We start from the raw sequence: 17,195 nt of genomic DNA on the forward strand, positions 1-17,195 counted from the left end.
CAACACAGAAGACAAAAGCAAAAACACTTAATAGCTTAAAAGTAATGGTTGAATGGATATAAATTAGGAATAAAATGTCGTACTTAGTAAAAAGAAATTCTAAGAGTAAAAAAATCTTCATATTCCATGAATGGAGTTAATGCACATTTTTCCTAAAATTGAAATAATATTATTTAATAGTATAAATATATGGAAAATGTACGTAATGCATATACAACGACAAAAAGTTGCAAGAGAGAACGTGGTTCTATAAATAAGCAAAAAAATTATTATCTTTAGGGAAAGGAAATAATAGATTCTGCCCAAGATTGATAAATTGAGAAAGAGACACAATATCTATAAAAAAAAATAAATACTAGGTGTATTAGTCAAGGTTCTCTAGAGGAGCAGAACTTAGATAATAATTAATCTATATATGTATAAATGAGATTATTAAAATACCTTCTTACAGACTGTGTCCAATAGTCCAACTCATCCAGCAATAGATGTTACCAATGAAAGGTCCAAGAATCTAGTAGTTGTTCATCCATGAGGCTAGATGCCTCACAGGTTCACCAGTATACACCAGAATCCCAGTGAAATAGGCTCTAATGCCAGTGAGGAATGGACTTGCCAGTCAGAGCAAGCAGCAAAAAGTGAAAGCTTCCTTCTTCCACGATCTCTATATAGACTGCCAACAGATTAAAGGTGAAACGTCTCACCTCAAATATCTGGGTGCAAAAATGGATCTTTCCACTTCTAATGATTGAATTAAGAAAGAGTCCCTGGCAGGTATACCCAGATACTTGCGTTTTAGTTGATTCCAGATGTAATCAAAAGTTGACAGCCAAGAATAGCTATTGTAAGTTTACCTCTTGTCAATTTGACACACAATCATATATTATTGTGCCATGGTTTTCAAATGAAAACAATGACCATGCCATAATTATGCTTAACATGATATAACCATCCCTCATACAGCTACAAATGCATGATAAAGTTTAGAATGAGTGCCTGTGTCCCCTGAAAAGCATTCTTTTGGTTGGTATCTCAAACTTAAGTGAGATACCACTGATATTCTCTTAATTGATGTTATATTATATGATTAAAAACATCAAGGAAAGAAAACATAAGTATCCATACAAACACATTCTGAACAAAATATGATAGAAACACTCATGTCAATTAAAATCTTCATTTCTGCAACTGGTCACATGGTCTTAGCTGGCATTTATAACTACTGACCTCTGTTAACCTTTCTGTATTTCCTCCACCCTCAGCAAGCACTTGAGCACATCTTGGCTCTTTTCCTGGAGGATTGACCAATACCTTCATTCCCGAAGGGTCTGTGCCCTCTGTCATCCTGCCTGGTTTAGGCTGTTGTAGTTTCCCATTGACTTTTGATCACAGGACATGGAGCCATCAAGGGATCCCTAAGGGATCACCTGCACTGAAGACATACTATTCCTCCATTGTGGACAGGAAATCCAATGTCCCCCCTGATAATCTGAATCAATCACCCACCAATCACTGTGATTCCTTCCTTAGTCAGTTGGCTTAATGGCATCAGAAACCCAAAGTGGCCAGGGGAAAGTCTGAGCTTCCAATTCTATGGAATGTTTGCTCTCTTGGCAGGAGCTTTCTCCCTCTGGCACAAAAACTTCCAGGCCAGCAGAACTTATGATCTTAGAAACAGGAAGCAAAAATTTTTTCCTAGTGGGTCAGTAAGTGTGATAGTGAGTAAAATTATTCCCTTTTCAACCCAGTGATCCTGGCTATGTGAGAAACCATACTGTGTATTAGATGCCGGTTCAAAGCATATATAGCCTTCTGGAGAACCATGGCCCAGGCCTACAGGCTGTGCCACCTAACTGGAGCTATAACTGTGTCTTCAAAAGAACATTGCATCTTTCTATCAGGCCAGCTGCTTCACGATGAACAAACTAAGATTAGTAGATCCCACTGTTGCACTTCTCTGGCTGTGGAGTGAGTTCCTTGCTCAGAAGCAACACTGTGTGAAATAACATGATGGTGGAGAAGGCATTCTATAAGCCCACAGATGGTTTTTGCAGAAGCATCCAATTCAGGAAAGGCAAATCCACGCAGAACCATCGGTAAACCAGGCCCGACTCTTCTCTTCCTCAGTCAGCCTATAGGACACACCCCATAAGGTGACAGGTGCATGCTAGGCAGCAGATGGCATTAAATGGTAGTAGAAATCATTTGGGCAACTTCTGTAATTTGCTGTGCCTTGAGGGCCTATTCAGGCCCAATCACATATATTCCATTTCCATTTGATAATGGATTGCTGCTGTGCACATCCTACTTTATGACTCGGTGGCTCAGATAATATCCAGCTCATGTTGGGCAGCCCCACTTGCATGGTAACTTGGTGGCCCACTGTCAAATGTTCAGTTTTCACTAAGGCCAAGAACGCTATCTCACAAAGGGACAGTAGTTGCCTGCAGAGGATAGCAGAGCCTTGCTCCAAAATCCCCAAGGTCTCTTCTGTGATTCACATATAGGGGCCTGCCAAAAGCCCCAAAAAGCATCCCTATCTGCCACTGCCACCTCACATACCATCGGGTCTGCTGGATCATAAGAGCAGCCTGTGCAGCAGCCTAGATCTGCTGAAGAGCCTTCTGTTCCAGGCCCACACAAAGCTAGCAGCTTTCCCAGTCACGTGACATACAGGCTGGAGTAACTCACCTAAGTGAGGAGTGTGCTGCCTCCAGAATCCAAATAGGCCCTCTAAATGTTGTGCTTCTTGCTAGGTGGTGGGAGGGGCCAGGTACAATAACTTATTTTTCACCTTATAACAGCAGTTCTCACTCACCCTTCCTAATATTGTGACCCTTCAATAAAGTTCCTCATGTTGTGGTGACCACCAGTCATAAAGTTATTTTTATTGCGACTTTGTAACTATAATCTGACTACTTTTATGAATCTTAATTTAAATATATGATATGTAGGCTGTCTAATATATGACCTCTGTAAAAGGGTTGACTCCCAATGGGGTCATGACCCACAGGTTGAGAACTGCTGCCTAGGAAGGAATATGCCTGCATGTCTTACACTACTGGATTCCTAACAACTTTACTGATGTAGAAGGCCCTTGAATTTCTGTGAGATTTATCTCCATCCTCTGCACATATGTGTTAACCAATAAGTCCAAAGTGGTTGCTACCTCCTGATTACTTGGTCCAGTCAGCATAATGTCACCAGTATACTGTATAAGAAACAGACAATCAAGATCCATTCAAACTAAGTTATGACACAGGGCCAAAGAGGTAAATACCTTTGGGGTAAAACTGTAAAGGCATACTGCTGCCCTTGCCAACTGTAAGCAGATTGGTTCTGGTGGTCCTCATGGATAGGTATTGAGAAAGAAGCACTTTTTTAAATCAATAGCTGCATGCCATATGCCTGGAGATGTGTTAATCTGCTCCAGTAAGGACACTAGCTACATCTACTACATCAGCTGTAACTGTAGTCACTAGTTTTTGATAGTTTACTGTCATTCTCCATCTGTCTTCTACACTGGCCTGGAAGAGGGGCTAAAGGGACGTGTGGTAGGAACCATCACCCCTGCATCTTGCAAATCCTTGGTGGTGGCGTTTACTTCTGCAGTCCCTCCAGGGGTGAGATGCTGGTTTCCATGCACTAGTTTCCCTGGCAGAGGCAGCTCTAAAGGCTTCCATTTAGCTTTTCCAACCATAATAGCCCTCAATAGGTCAGAAAGCCAATGTGAGAATTCTGCCAACTTGTAAGTCTATATATCCCAATTATGCATCTGGGATTGGGGAAATACCTACAGGGTGAGGTCAAGGACTCTCTGCACCTACCGTGGGCTGGACTTCAGCCAAAACTCCATCAATCACCTGGCATCCCTAATCTCCTACTTTAATTGGAGGGCCACAATGTTTCTTGGGATCTCCCAGGATGAGTGTCAATTCAGAACTGGTATCCAATAGACCTCAAAAAGTCTTATTGTTTCCTTTCCCCCAGTGTACCGGTACCTTTGTAAAAGGCCGTAGGTCCCTCTGGGAAAGGACTGGAAAAAGTCTAACAGTAACACTCTTAGTTATTTTAACAAGGTCCTTCCCCAGGGGAACCTTGCCATCCCTCCATTCAAAGGGTTCTGGGTCTACAAACTGGCTCAAGTTTGGAAATTAGTTCATGAGCCAAGATTCCTCTTTGCTATGATTCCATGCACGTAGCCTTTCTTTCTTTCTTTCTTTTCTTTTCTTTCTTTTTTTTTTTTTTTTTTTTTTTTTTGAGAAATTTTCTGCTTATACAGACCAAACAAAAATGCAATAGACTTTTCATCTATCTCATGCTTGAAAACACCATGGTTGATTAGCCAGTACCAAAGTTCCATACGAATCATGCCACCATAAAATCCGTTTTACCTGTGCTGCCCATTATGGACTTGCTTTGTCTACGGTGCCCATTGCAATAACTATCACCACCTTGCCTTTGGTAGTTTAGTGCTGCCACTGGCTCCTGGTATTTCATTTAATTCAGCCCATGGAGCAGCAGCGTCTCCAGCCCTAAGGTCTGGCACAAGGAAAAGAGTGACAGCAAAGCTCTTCAATGTTCTGGTTGCTCCCCCCACCCCCATCCATTTTGTGTCTTGTGAGGTTAATGAAGGGCATGCCTTCTGGGCCTTCCCATTGTGGAGAATTAGGTTTTATACAGCTTACCAGCTCTAGCATTGCACTTTCCCTGAGCCTTAAAATCCCTTCATCCGCATTAAACTAAGGGATAGCAATTATCTCTAACTCTTTTTCAGCAGGCCATCTTTTGACAAATGCTTCATCCAACCATTCACACTAACTTTTGTCACTTTTTTTTTTAACTGTGCAAGCTTTCATATTAAACACAGACTTTTCACTCAGTGGACCCATATCAATAAACTCAGCCTGATCTGGTTTTATGTTCCTTCCACCATTACCCCACAACCCTGAAATTCCATTCCCACACATACTCCCCAGACTTCTGCTTGAACGAGTTAGTAAGCTCATTGGGCTTGCTAGTGTGGCGCACCTCTGATTTCAGCCCGAAGCTAGCAGCTTCCTCTGTTTTTCTCTGACTCTTTTCTCGAACCTAGTCTTCATTTTCTTCAAGTAAGGAAGATAGCGCCAAAATGAAAATGCAATGACTTCATAGTGTACTTCGATTTGGTTTCTTGCCTCATCCTGAGGTTGTACTTACTGAGGGGAAGAGAGAGAGATGAAAGAACGAGAAACTACACCTCTACAAACTTGGTGATTCTGTGACTCTGAGAGAGTGCGCGTGCGCGGTCTTCCCTTTGATGCCATTCTGAGCTTAGCACCGAACTCAGCTGCATCCTCTATCTCTGCCTAGCGTACATGATCACACTCTCGATGTTTCTGCTTGGTGGCCTGCATTCAGACCCTTATCTCACAACATCAACTCTTCTTGCTTCTTCAGCACCCCTGCTGATTAAGCAACAAGAACCTTTTTCTCCTGGCCTTGTTCTGATTCCATACTAAAGGGCAAAATTGATTGCTAGGCTTTATAACTCAGGGCCTGGTAAAATGTAGGCCAAGCAGTGGGCGGAGGCAGCCAATAGTTGGAAGATGTTCGTACCATGTTAGCTAAAATACTCATGTAAATAATTAAGCTAATTTAAAGGGAAAAAATCCGAATATTTGACTCTTTAGACTCTTTAGAGGATTAAACAAGTACTTGCTGCCACCACACAGGAAAATAAACAAAAAAGTGTAAGAATTAATTCTTGTCCTCTAAGAATCTATAGCTCAGTTCAGAAGACTAGAAATAGTTTGTTTACTTAGCAAGCCCCCCAAAGCAGTGGATCATGTGACCGGAAGAGCTCAAGAATAAGGTTGACGATGTCCCATGGTGCAAGAGGAAATAACGTTATGGAGAAAAAGCATCAAACCTGCAGACACAGACATGAAGCCCTTTGGCTGCTCCTCGAGACTTGGCCGCAGAAGGTCCAGTGCTCCCCGTCTTCACACAGGAGGAGCACATTTACCAGATGCATTCTGCTTGGGCTGCAAAACAGGCCATAGCTCAGGAGGGACGTGCTGCCTCTCCTCACACTCATCACCCACACGTGCCACCCGCAGCATGTTGCCGAAGAGCTTCAGAAAACACCTTCCCTTTCTAGATATGGTGCCCACTAACACCCTTCCAAGCCTTGTTTGCTCCTAAACCAGTCTCTAGAAGCACGCCTCAGGCCCTCTCAACCCCGTCCTCTTAACATTCATTATCCTCTCTCCTTGGAAGAGCCTTTCTTGCCCTTTTTCTCTGGAAGTCGTGCTCAGACTCAATTCCCACTTTTCTATACTCAACGGCTGAAGCACTGACTGACTCCTGGCAAACACCACCAACCATCCCAATAGCATCTTCATTTCTAACTTCCGGGAGCAAGTCCTCACCGATCATGTGGGTCTTGGGGACTGAACTCAAGTTGTCAGGCTTGAAGCCAAGAGCCTTGACTCCCTGAGCCATCCCTGTCAGTCTTCACATCACTCTCCACGCTGAGGTTTCTGCGAATGGCCTCTCCTCGTCAAATGATTTGAAGTGCAAGGAAATACCTTTTAGGTTTCTGCTCCGTAACTCCATAACATGTTTCTCCCAAGGAGTACTAAATATTATTGCGTAGCTCCAGGTTCATAAAGAAGACCCTGAACAAAGGGGAGGCACCCACGAAGAGAGAACCAAGACAGATCTGGCCTCCATTATCTACAAGGAAATGGGGTGGAAATCCCCACGGCCCTGACACTGGAAGTCATCAGTGAGCATCAGCTGGGCCGCTTAACCATTCTTATTTTGACCGAGTTACTTAGACTCCTTAGATGCCAGTTTTCTCCTCCTGAAATAGACAGAGCAGAGTCCTTAGAGTTGTGCGGAGCCAAGGTGAAGCGTAGTGTGTGGGAAGAATAGGAAACCATCTAGATATCCGTACCCCCAAGAATGGATGGGTGAAATAACCAACATGGGTCAATGATAAAACACGGTCAAACACAGCACAACGTTACTCCGGATGGGTGGGTGAGGCCATGTGCTCATGTTCTTCTTTTCTCCTCTACACGCCTTGGTGAAATGTTTGCTAAATGAGAGTCCTCAGGTTTCTGTTCACATCGGCAACGCTTCCTTTACACATTATAGGGTCGCTGAGTGCAAAGTAAGAGGGGCCTTGGAAATAGTTTACTTTGAAACTGAACGTGGAGCTGTCTGCCTTAATGACACTCTCCTCCCTGGACACTACCCGACTCCAGGCTGTACAACCTTAGCCTTACACTCCTGTCCACCTTACCCCCAAGCTAGAGATGCTCCACTGGATAGGAAGAAAGCCTGGATGCCTCCCAGGTCCCGTCAGCTCACTGCTTAACTTAAGACCGGAAGGCAGCTAAAAGCTTTACTTAAGATATTTTGAAAGGCAAACTATAAAGGAGTAATATGTCTAAGCAATATTCAGTAAAATCATAAAACTCTAAAGAGATTAAAAAGATCTGGGTTGCGGACGTCGGGTTACAGCAATAGCTTCAAATGGTAATTTTCACTTCTCTGGGAAGGATTCTTCCTAAAATTACAAACTGGCTTCTAAGACGGAGCCCATCGAATGACATTTAACCTCGTTTACAAAGAACCTATTACTGTGAAGAACTGACTGAGGCCCCTTTGCATTTCCTCTCTGCGTCTTAAATTCATGTGCAATTTCTAAACCTACTTCTAGTCTCTCTGATTTCCAAACTCCCTATCTCCTTTAAATGACTGTATATGAGTACTGTGTAGTAAATCTGCCTGAAATAACCCCAAACCAATGCCTTCCAAATGGCTGTCCGTGTGGCTGTCTCTGAGCTATTCTGCAAGAATGACGTGCGTAACACTCAGAAATCGGCTGTTTGGGAGAATGAAGGAACTTCTGTAAACTGAGAACACTGCCATATAACACTTGGCCACTCAAACCTTTGCGAACATATTTTTCAATATCCAACTATGTTCGCAATTGATGAGAATTCTAGACAACTGTGTGCTAAGTTCATAAAACAAGATTTGGACTCCTTAGTCACTGTGATCTATTTCATGACAGATAAGGAGGGAGATGTCTTCTCACTAGTAATTCTTGATGATACCTGCTTAGAATTGAGGAAAAATTTTTTGGAAGGAAAATAGTTTGTACTTTGTCCTTTCTGGGTAAAAAAAAAAAAAAAAAAAAAAAGGTCGTTTTCATCTTTCTCTACCTGGAAAAATCCTATTATCTTGAAAACTCAAGCCTAAGTGTCAGGGACATGTCTCCTGGCTCTTTCTGGGAAAAAAATCTTTTTTTTTTTTTTTTTTTTTTTTTTTTTTTTTTTTTGCCCTTCATGCTCCCAAAGAGTGAAAGTGCCTGGACAACTAGTATAAGCTATTGGAAAGCAGACAGCGCATGCCGCTTAGCGTTGGCTATCCTGTACCTAGCACAGGAATTAAGGTGCTTCAGATACTTGGTACTTCAGACACGTATCAGAAAATATGCGTGTTTTAAAGTGGCCTATTTGGGGGCCATCTTAAGGAATGGAGGAGTCATATGACGAGCTAAGGATAGTATCAGGTGAAGAAAAGAGGAGCAAGCACACAAAGAAGGAGTCAAGGAAGATAAGAGGAGGGAGAGAAAGAACATAGAAACAATAGAAAATATCATGTCTGGAGTGTTGAATCGCTGACTTTTCTGTTTAAGGCACAGGTCCTCAGAGATGCTATTAGCTTTGAAAGCACTGTTTATTATCTCTCTTATTATTCTAACCTGAGCCCCACGGCTTTGCACTCATTCATCCAGAAGTCCTGCTCTTATGGCTCAGAAGTTCAAGGCTCTCAGGCACCTCCCTCCCTCCATCTGCTTTCACCTGGACCAGATGGTCAGAATGCAAGCAATGCTTGCCTAGCTGGGAGTATATCATGCTGGCTGAGAGGGGACGTGGGTTTAGTGTGTCCTTTATCAGAAGAACTCATGGCAAGCAACATCAGAAGGGATAAGCCTTGCATCACTCTTCGGACTCCTTTCAGAAATACAGAAGCTACTCATTTACCTGAAAAAGAATTCCAAAGAAGAGAGTGCCTATAAAACCAAAGGACAAACAACTGGGACCCACAGAGAGCAATCTGCAATTCAAAGAAAGCAAATAGCAAACTTGCGAATTCCCTGGTTTCAAAACTAATTTGCTCACCATGAGCCAATCTTACAATTCATTAGCTTCACCCTAGAGACAGGACTGAATGTCAGGTCTTCTCCTGACCTATAAGTAATAGGTGCCACAAGCTCAGAAATGAGCGTGGTGACAGAGTGGATCAATGGGATTGTTACAAAGCTGAAAAATAATAGGCTACGTTCTGAATGTTTCGAGAGAAGGAATTTTCCTTTCTCTTCAAGAAAGAACTTTTCTTTAATTGAAATATTTTCTTTAACAGCATTAAAATTAAACAAAAACTATTCTGAGAATTAAAAATAAAACCAAACCACCTCGATTATTTGTTTAACCTGAATGTAGAGCTGAGAACAGGGATATTACCACATGAGCAAATTATGGCGGCATGCTGTTATGTGCGGCGACAATGCAGCGTGAGGTCAAATGTGTGCTGCCACCAGGCCTGGATCCACAGCACCTGTCTTGCAGGTGTCTCTGTATTCTTTCTTCCTTCTCAGTGAGAGAACTGAACGTGTAACTTAGATTCACGGGACCCAGGAAGGCTATGTGGAGGAGAGCCGTGACCAACCAGCTTGAACCTCCGTCTGCCTGTCGTTGTGACATGAGGGAGCACTAAGCCTACAGCCGTCTGAGAACTACAGTTTGGAGCCTTGTTTATAAGAGCGATCTTTTCATCTGCCTCTATGTTCTGCTTTTAGTTCATCTTTATAACGTCTAATTTCAAAACTCATAGGGAAAAAAATAGTGTAAGTGCAGATAAGCAAAAAGAAACAAATCGTAAACAGAAGAGAAAAACCCTTCCACTTTACCAGGTCTCTACAAATAGATGTACCACTATAAGAGAGAGCTCGCTTTTGAACAATTTGTTAAGGGTTTTTTTCGCCCCTCTTAAAAATATTATGAGAGCTTGGGTACAGTGTGATGGTAGAGTGTTGGCTAGAAGGCATGGGCCCTGGATTTAATTCCAGGTACTAAAAAAAAAAAATATGGTCATATTTCCTTCTGCCTCTCTAAACACTAGGCAGTCACATCATTTCAATAACATGGGAAAATCACAGGTTGGTGAGCGGCAGTGTATCTGCTCCTTAACTAGCAAACATTGCCAGGTGGCAGTTCCCAGAATGCTTAGAGCCCAGACTACAGCACAGGCTATTACTTGGAAAATCCGGTCATTTGGTATCCTAGTAGAAGTTAAGCAGCTATTGCCAGGAAAACAAACAAACAGACAAACAGCAAAACAAAACTCCTGTTGTCAGGACATACTCTTGTCATCAAAACATTTGCAAAGTGATAGGCTAGGGTAGTTCTTGAGGGCTGTGACTCATCTCTAGAGCCAAAGAAATGTGGTATTGCAGGCTGGCAGGTCTGGGTCCACGTAACAGCTCCACTTTTTACCCAACAGGAAGAAGAGACATCTGCAGTGAGCAATTTTCTAGGTAGAAATTGCTGCACTTCCTCCTGCTCGCATTCCACTGGTTTGAGCTTAATTGCCCAACCAAACCTAGCTTCAAGGGCATCTGGGAAATAGCACGCAAACAGGGTGGTCTTGTATTCACCAAAACTCCATGATACGGAAGAAAGGGAGAACAGAGCTGAAGGGAAAATAACAGCCCTTCAGAGTGAATTTTACAGCACACTGTTTGAGAACAGTTGCCCTGCTTTGGTGGCTTCTAGACACTGACTCACCCTGGCTGGTTACGAGCTGTCGTCTTACACCCAGACTCAATGCAACTAGTTACTAGTTCTCTTCTGAGAGACAGATAGCTAACCCCAGTTTGCAAAATGGACCCCTTAAGACTCACATACTTGTATGGGATTTAAAGGGTTTTGGTGTACGGAAAGTGCTTCTAAGACATTGATTGCAGCTACAACATATCGAAAGCCAATAGAAAATCGACGGTCTGTGGCCAGGAGGTAAAAGTAATCATAATACAGTAAAGAATCAGCCCTAAATGGCACTAAATGAAGTACAGACGCTGAACGCCAAGGCCTGGAGCCAGGCTGCCCAGGTCTGTACCCCGACTCAGCACTTATTAGCAACTTGAGCAAGTTATCTCTGAACCTCATTTCCACATTTAGAAAATAGAGATTAAAATGAACAACTTCCTGTATGGTGGCTGGTGAAGATTCTGTAAGTTCATGTAGAACACATGTAGCCTAGGCTCTAGCACAAGGCATGTCATATGTAAAGTGTTGGCTTCCACTCATCTTAAAAGTGTGTTCTCAAAGAATATTAACTAGTAATTTTTTTTTAGAAAACTCATCTATTCACCTAAATCTTTGCAGTGGACTTGTATAGACCATCATACTAAAACCTTACCATTTCTATTTCTATTCCCCAGTACTCTGCACTTCCAAAACCAGTCCATCGATACTCTGTATTATAGAAGGAGGGAATGCATCCATCATCCAAATTGGACCGGCACTGCATCTGCACCTGATTTCATTTCCTTTTGGAGAGAGTGCATATTTTCATGTCTTCCTTGGTTCTGTAATGTAGGCTTTTAAATGAACAAAAGTCTCCTTTCAGGTAATGTGTTTGCCCGGAGCTGCTTGCTTCTTCTTGCTTCCTTGCTGCTTCTGAGACCTCAGCATTGAAAGCTATTCTCAGAATCCAGAATTGAATTAGGTCATGTCTTTCTTCTCTACAAACTTTAATTAAGGTATTCTTGAGTGATAATACATGCCAAACCCCTCAATATACTCTATATGCTCTAGCTGCAATTAAGTTTATCTATTAATTGATGATTACTTGTAATTAGGGAAAAAAAATCAAGACGTTAAGAACCTACCTGAAAATCAGGTTCCATGAATTTGTTCAGTTTCTATGATAAATGTAATTAGTTTATGGCTATTCTTACTTCAAAAGGTTGGGTGTTTTTTTTTAAGAAAAATTACCATAAAAATCAAAATTATATGAGTTGGAAATTATTTTTCTACATTTTTAAAATCATACTACAGTATTAAATTAGAAATAATTCATTCAAGTTTTTATTAAAATGGGTCCTAATACTACAGTGGTTATTTAGTAATTACAAATTAATACCTAATACATGTTTTATTTAGTGTCAGGTTTAATCTTCCATGTCAATTCTGCCCTGTTCATTGCATTAATCTTAAGGTGAAGGAATACTCCAAGAAAGGACCCTGTGTTTTCTTTTTTGTTCTGGAACCATATGAGGCTTGGAAAAAAAACAAGTTGTAAAAATACTACTGCATGGAACAACTGGGAGGAAAATTTATTCTCCGTTCCTCTGCAGATACCAAGTGCCAGTAGCTTCTCGGTAAGGGTTACACTCGGGAGCACCCTCCTCATTTGTCTGCAATTTGGGCTAGCTTGATTTTGTGCAGGAAACTGCAGCTACTGTGCATTTCTGAGCCTGACAACCATGTCATGTCCAGAGGAAAGCATTTCACTGCATGACACGTGCCCCCCCCCCCAATCCTCTGTTCGTACAATCTCCTCTTTGGAGGCAGTCCCTGAGCTTTGGTCGGGGAGAGTTCTTTCTGATTCTCCAGAGGATGGCCCCACATCTATGTACATATAGACAGTATTAATTCAATTTAATGTGTTATAAGAAAAAACCATAAAGTTGGGGAGGGAACATGTTAGAGGAATATGGGGGGAAGATGGAGAAGGGATATGGTCATATTTTATTGTATGCATTTATTTTATATGCTGTCCCTCAGCTTAGGCCTTTTCTGATGCTTTCTGGTACAGCTCTTCTGGGCCAGAGCACTATAGAAGCACGGCATGTGTATGTCTCTCCAGGAGGTACAGGATGCCTATTATCTTATGGTGATATTTACTTTGGTCCCTTAATTAAGGGATGTCAGCTGGTTTTCTCCATTGTAAAATGACTTTGCCCTTTTAATTTTGACTTCATTGAAGGAATGTGTATTTTAAACTATACAAATGCTTGTTTCTCAAATATCTTTCTTAACTCATTTTAACATCTACAGATGAAGATACTTGCCTGAAACAACTCATTTGTGGTAATTCATGTTAAAGAATGATTTTTCTATTTCCACTCTTCTTAAAACTGATGCTCTGCTGTAACTTTGAATGGTCCCTTCTGTTTCTTCAGATCGCTTACTCACATCGAATTGCACACAACGTGCTCCACCTCTTTCTGTCCTGTGGTATAAAGTGCTGTCCTGTGGCAGCCTGGCCAAGCTCTCCAGCAGATCTTTTCTCCTCTAATGCAGACAGCTCCTTCCTTGCTGCTCTGTTTCTAGCAGGGGTGAAGCAAATACCAGCACAGCGCACATAGGGAAATGCAGGTTGTTGATGAAGAACTCCATGTTGGCGTGTGTTTGGCTTCACCCTACTAGTAGGAAGCAATATTTTGGGCTATTGCCTGAGTAGTGCAGGCTCCCGGGGAAGAAAAGTGAGGAACTGGAAAAAACTAGATTCCAAATCCCAATGTCTTAGAAAGGACACTTATTCCTGAGCTATTTTTCTCATTCCCTAATACTTTGGTGTTCATCACGTAAGATCATCAAGACAAATTCAGAGCCCCAGTACATCAGCCAGTTCTGACAGAAGAGGCAATTCACTGTGTGGACAATGTATCCAAGTGTCACTCTAGGCATGTAGAATAGTTTCTGGAGTCTAAATGTGTAAAGGCAGTGTCGCAGAGGCCCTTTGTGGGCATTAACTTTGAGAATCACGATTCTTTTGATTGTAATTAAGCTCAGTTTTCTAGATCAAGTGATCCAAGAAGAACCATAAAGTATTTAAGTCTCCTCCACCTGCCTTATTCTCGATAAGCATTCTGAAATAGTCCATATTCCCTGTATACGTTCTTAGCTTGCAATATATTCCACCACCAGATCAATTTATCTGGAAGACTGGACTCCTTGCCCTGCCCCACACTCAGTTCTAGGTAGAGGCATTCTTCTGACCCTTGACACTCTTCTGAATTGCTGGGTGGTCGCGAGGTTTGTAGTGTGTTGATCTCTCCTCGTGTGGAAGAGGAGGAAACCACAGCCTGGAGCAGAGGCTTGATCTTCCATCTCCAAAGGTTGGATACACTGAGCTCCTTGGCCATGGCTGCATCCTCCACTTTCAAAACCAGCAGCAGCACATCAGCAGCTCTCTTCTGAATGCCTCTTCTGCCTCCATCATACAAGGACCCTGAAATTACCTTGGATTTGTCTAAGTGACCCAGGATAATCCCTCCTCCAGGTCCTTTGCAGGATTCCTTTAATCCTCTGAAGAATGTTCATGAGTTTGGGCTTGGGGACATCTGTGAGGAACTGTTTTATGCTTGCTACAAAGACTCTTGGGGCAAAGGACAAAAGTCTTTAGCCTCTGACCTAAGGATGTCTTGTCTATTTTCTCTTCATAATTTAACCAGTATATTCATATGGCTGTAGGTATACGTACACACAAAAGGGGATAGATTTACAGGAAAAATCTGCAATCAATAAAAAATGAGAGTGGGCTACTTTATTCATTTCCAGTCCTCAAGAGAAACAAAAATTTAAGGCTTCTTTTTAACAAAATAACATTGCTAAGTTTGTACCAATGAGTTCTAGAAACAGTAGGAAATGAAGAATAAATCCATATTTAGGATTGTGGTTTTCTTTCTTGGCTCATTCTTATATTGAGCCTCTGTCCATAGGCTTTGAAAAAAGTTTAATTCCAGAATTTTTATTGTGAGGTAAGTGTTGTGGTGTAGAGACCCAAAGACCATTCAGCATGCCAAAAGTCTGAATTTTGAGTCTGTATTAGGCCACCCAGCAACTGCCTGGAGAGAAACACTTCTCACAGAGCAGCCTCTAATGCATTTCATGGGGATATTTTAAAGTCAAAGAACACAGAAAAATTATATCCTGGTTGGCGGTTGCGGGGGAAAGTAAAGCAAGCAAGCAGTTTAACAGAATCCAAAAACATGCAGTTAGCTGGGGCTTTCTGATCCTCCAAGTCTCTAGAACAGAATTGGGTACTTTCTCACAAATCATGGTAAAAAATGATAAAAGATGGGGGGATCAGTTTCAGATTAAACCGAAGATGGCTCCAAAGTGTTAGTTGTGGATTTCTGGGATGCAAATTGGAGTAAATGCCTATGAAAGATTTAGGGGCAAAGGAGAAGAAGGAGGCAGGAAGAGCCTTCAGATCAAGACGTATGCATGCCTGTTCTGTGAAGGGAGAGAGGGGGCAGGGCTGTGTAGAAAGAGGCACAGGCTTCAATACAGCTTCAGGAAGTCTTAGGCAGGCCAAGAGAGACTCCAAAAAGGATGGCTCTTTAGGAGCAAAGCCAGGCTCTACTTCCAAGCCATGACCAATCATTGGCCAGAAGCTACCCAAGAGAATAGGTACCAAAGGTGTGAAAAGAGGGAAGCTGTCCACTAACTGCCACTTCACAGTAGATTTTCTTAAAGTGAGATCTGAAGAATACTCCTTCACAACTGACAGAATTCGTCATAGTCTTTGTAGATATGAAAAAAATTATGATCGCCTAATCCTCAGCCTTAGGCACATCAGCTGTAACGTGACCACAGTAACACCTAGGCTTCTTTCCTTTAAATACTTGGGTTAAGGACTTGATCTTTACGGAACCTTCTATTTCCTTCTAGAAAGTTGACATTCAGTTGAACTCAATGACATTTAAAACTGTACTCTTAAATTCCACATTCTCCAAACTCTCCACCCTCTTTTTTTTTTTTTAATTCTAAGTACCATCCTTCATGAAGTATCGAGTTAGAACATTTTTTGTAAGTGCTTTTGAAGGGGGCTGGCATCCTCCTGAATGGTTTATCTCCAAATCTTTTGTTCATGTTATTATGGTGATGAAGATAGTTGGTTAGGAAACTGAAAATGATACAGTAAAACTAAGGGAATTTTCACTGGTTATAAACACTTATCCAAGCTGGGCTTGATCCAATACATGTTTCCACAATGCCTCAAGCACAAAACCAAGGCATTCCACTCAAACAGTTCTTCTGCTTTGGACAAGATCTCTTCATTTTACTCTAGAAACTCAAAAGCACCACTGATGAGTAAAGATTGATGCCCAGCTTATTCTAAAAGGATGCAGAACGGAGGGTAAATAGTCTAAATAGGAATAATGATTCACAAGTGCAGTTTTCTAGACTATCAGCCTAAAACAGTGCACTTATAAAATGGCACACCAAGGAGATGGCTGTAAGCACATTATGCAGGAAATCAGGAGGTGTGGTCTCCATCCATCCTCTTATCTTTTAAAGGTCTGCCGCCTCCTCCTATTCTAATCTCACTACACTATACAGACTGCCTGGTAATGGGAGTTACTCAGCCAGGGTGACTCCTGTAGGCAAGCCTCTCTTTCAAAATGCTTGCCTGAAAGACTTCAGGGGAAGCTGGGAGTGAATTCTCAGTGAAACAGTTCATCAGAGGACAGACCAGGACATAAGAAAGAAGCCAAAGGGCACTACCTCAGTATTTGGTCGTAAAGACTGATGCTCAGCTTATTCTAAAAGGGATTCATAAAGGGGGAAATGATGTAAATATGAACAATATCTGTGCTAAGAGTGATCCGCAGATGCAGCTTTATAGACAATCAGAGTAAAATAGTGCGCTTACAAAAACGATAAACGAAGGAGATGGACTGTGAGTATATTTTGCAGGATATCAGGAGGTGTGGTCCGCCAGAAAAGAAAGAAAAAAATCAGAGATGCTGGGAAGATAGATAAGTGGGTAAAGAGCTTGCTGCACAATTGTGAACTGAGCATGGATCCTTAGGTCCCCTGTTAAAGCCAAGTATTGCAGTGTTGACCTATAATTGAGGCAGCAGACAGTTCTGATGACTCACTGGCCAGCCAGGTTCAGTGAAGGATCCTGTCTCAAAGCATTAGGAAGACATAGGAGATGGACCTCTGCCCTCCACACATGCACACACAAGTGAACGCACCAACAGACACACATACATACGTCACAAACACACGTCACAAAATTAAAGCAATATAGTACTATGACACCTAGGTTCAAGGGAATTTAATGCATCAAACTTATTGGCAGGCCATAAAGAATGCTAAGAATCTACCCTG

Source organism: Acomys minous, assembly GCF_964271855.1.
Source record: "Acomys minous genome assembly, chromosome: 18".
Lineage (NCBI taxonomy): Eukaryota > Metazoa > Chordata > Mammalia > Rodentia > Muridae > Acomys > Acomys minous.